Here is a 3406-nt window from a genome sequence, read left to right as displayed (position 1 = left end):
CCTCTTCCTTGCTGTTTTCTCAAACTCTCTAACTAGTTTGAGGCAATTCTGGCCAAAGTGGTTCAAAATATCCTGATGCATGCTCAATAATCCAGGTAGAAAAATCTAAAAAAGTTAAATCTGGTCCTCTGGACATTCAAAAAAAATCAAAACAAAGCAAATCAACAAAAAAATGTAGAAACGTTTCGTCTCTCATCCGAGAGACTTCCTCAGTCTGAGGAGCTGTATTCAGCTCAGTCTCTTAAATAGCACAGTCTCAGAGTGGATCAACCAGTTTTGCTGCTGACAACCAAAACCAGCTGATCACATGCTCAAGAAGGACCATCAGCCTAACAATGGATCATTAGCACACTGATGGCTGTTTACTGTTCACAGAGGGCTGAGTGATACTAGCAATCACAGCATTGTAAGAGGGGGACAGTTGAACGCGGAGGCCTCCACCCCTGTTTAACGATGGACAATTTCTTTTCACAAAGATGGCCTCCTTTACTCCTCTCTCAAACCATCGTTCCTCTCTGTCCAGGATGTGAACATTGTAGTGAACTTAACCTGATGTCAAGACTAAGCCTAAGGTCAAAACTCTTGACCTTAAGAACCTTGTGGGACAGGAACTGTCATTTCATTGATTTGAATCCAGAAATACAGGTTCACCCATCCTGAGACTTTCTTTCTTGAAAATTCAAGTGGAAGAACACTCTCTTTTCTATTATCATTACTATTTTACAAATGTTGATAATCAAAGTGTCTTAGTTCAAACCATTTTAGATGTTACAGTGAACTAATCGATTTTATTAACTGAAACAGTGTAATGATTTTTAATTTTCATGCAAAGTTAGAACTCATGTTAAAGCAGTTACAGAGTAATTATGCATTTTCTGATTTCTGTCTTTGAATGAGCAAGTGTGCGTTCCAGGGTCAGGAGTCGAAGCAGACATGCGTTGGAACAACTGTCTTGTTTATATCCTCTCAGACGTCAACAGGGGGGTTTTGGCACCTGTTTCTAAAACTCACCAAAACAAAACTCTCTCTGTCTGTGAGAACATTTCTGATCTGTTCCATAACAATTCTTGCTGTCTTCTAACCTCTTACGCCACAAAACACATCCCGTCTGGTCGGTTCTGACCAATGGGAAGACTCCCAAATGAAACGGGAAAAGAGCTCTTTAAAATGTCGGTACTTCCTGGTCTACTCAGTTCTGTTCAGTTCTGTTCGGTTCTGTTCAGTTCTACTCGGTTCTGTTCGGTTCTGTGGGTCGGAGAAGTGCGGTTCTGTGAGAGTTGGGATGAGTTCAGTTCTGCGCGGAGAAGCCCAGTTCTGTTGGTTGGAGAAGTTCGGCGGCGCGGACAGTTCTGATATGTCCTAGCGCTGTGCAGTAGCTGTGGGAGCCGGGAAGACCCTGACATGACCACAGAGCTCTTCCGAGTTTCATGGGATTATAACATTTTCCACTGAGGTGAGCTTGTGTCGGACAGAATCTCGCCGCTACTCCGGACGAGTAACAGCATCCTACGGAGACGCTGAAGGGTGCGTTAAACGGAACCTCGCCTGAGACATCTCCAGGTAAAAGAGTCGATTTCACCACCTAAGTGTACTGTAAGGAAGAAGCTGAAGAAAGCCCGGAGAGTGCCGTTCTGTTCAACACTCTCCCTCAAACACCATCCTTACTCCCTTTAACTTCCTTCCCATCTTTAAACTCTTCTCTCAAGTAGAAATTCTTCCAGATATTTTAGAAATGTCTGTGTAAAGTGCTCATCCACCGCCGTGTGGATAAAAAGATCATAATTGTACAGTTTTCATAAATGTCTGTGGTGAAGCAACGGAAAAATCATGGCCGTATGATTTTTCCTGATTGATTGCTTTTATTGTTATTTTCATAATTTGCCAAATTACTGTAAATGTTTGATGTTAAACTTTGATTCTGTAAATAAATGACCGCATTCATTTTGATGGGTCAAAGATAAATGACGTCTCACGTTTGCATTTCCTTAAATTCAATGCACGTTTTATTCAGTCCAGAAAAATGAAGAATCCGTGTTAATTGATGAATATATCTGAGCATCTGTTCATCTACAACATCTTCATCCCTGAAAGAGTGACCGCTGGCCTGGAGATGAGTGTAGACCGCAGAGTCCTGGCCTGATGATGTTGATCTTCTGTGCTGGGCCATCCTTTTGGCCAGTGGCTGTTTTGTTTCCCCGATGTAAGACTGATCACAGCCCTCCTGACACTGAACCGCATACACAACTTTGCTCTGTTTGTGCCGGGGGACTGGATCTTTGGGATGAACCAGTCTTTGCCGTAATGTATGTTGGGGTTTAAAAGCCACTGGGACGTTATGTTTAGAAAATAAACGTCTCAGTTTCTCTGATACTCCCTCAACATATGGAATGACCACCGGTCTGGGTCTGGGTTCCTCATTTTCACCTGTTGGCTGACTGGAGTCCTGTTTGGGTTTCTTCTCTGCTTTCAGGAAGGCCCAGTTAGGATATCCACATTGCTCTAGAGCCTAGAATCGTCTAGAATAGTCTAGAATCAAAGTTTCAGCCTGCCTCAGCAATGCCAAACCACCACCTTCCAACATCAGTAGAGAGGAGAGGGATGCACTCACCACTCTTAGCAAGGACAAAAACATCATCATTGTCCCAGCAGACAAAGGAAGGCGCACAGTGATTTTGAACCAGAAAGACTATCATGAGAAAGTTATGACACTCCTTAGTGACTTAACCACTTATGAACCTCTGAAAAGAGATCCAGGAAGTGGTTACAAGAAAAAGTTAATAGATTGCCTGAAAATTTTGGAGCAGGACAAGGCTATTGACCGTTTTCTGTACCACAGACTGTACCCAGGGGAGGCCACACATAGTCTGTATGGTTTACCTAAAATCCACAAACAAGGTGTACCTTTAAGACCAATTGTTAGTATGATTAACTCTGTCACTTACAATGTTTCCAAATATCTGGTGTCTGTACTCATCCCTTTAGTTGGCAGCTCAGAACACCACATACAGAACACCATGGACTTTGTGGATAAGGTGAGGGATGTCATCATGGAGACTGATGAAACAATGGTCTCTTTTGATGTCACATCACTCTTTACATGCATTCCTGTTGATGATGCAGTAGAGGTGGTCAGTTTAAAATTAAAATCAGACACCACTCTGAGCAGCAGGACCACACTTTCCACAGAACAACTGTGTCAACTCTTGAAACTGTGCCTGCAGTCAACCTACTTCACATATGGGGAGCAATATTATAGGCAGAAACATGGGTGTGCTATGGGGTCTCCAGTTTCTCCTATTGTTGCCAACCTGTACATGGAGGAGGTAGAAAAGAGAGCCTTGACGTCCTTTTCAGGGACACCACCAAGTCATTGGTTCAGGTATGTTGACGACACCTGGGTTAAAAT

The sequence above is a fragment of the Nematolebias whitei genome, chromosome 15 (genome assembly GCF_014905685.2).
Source record: "Nematolebias whitei isolate Nwh7 chromosome 15, NemWhi1, whole genome shotgun sequence".
Taxonomy (NCBI): Eukaryota; Metazoa; Chordata; class Actinopteri; order Cyprinodontiformes; family Rivulidae; genus Nematolebias; species Nematolebias whitei.
The sequence above is the reverse complement of the archived record's forward strand: the minus strand, read 5'-3'. Positions refer to the sequence as shown.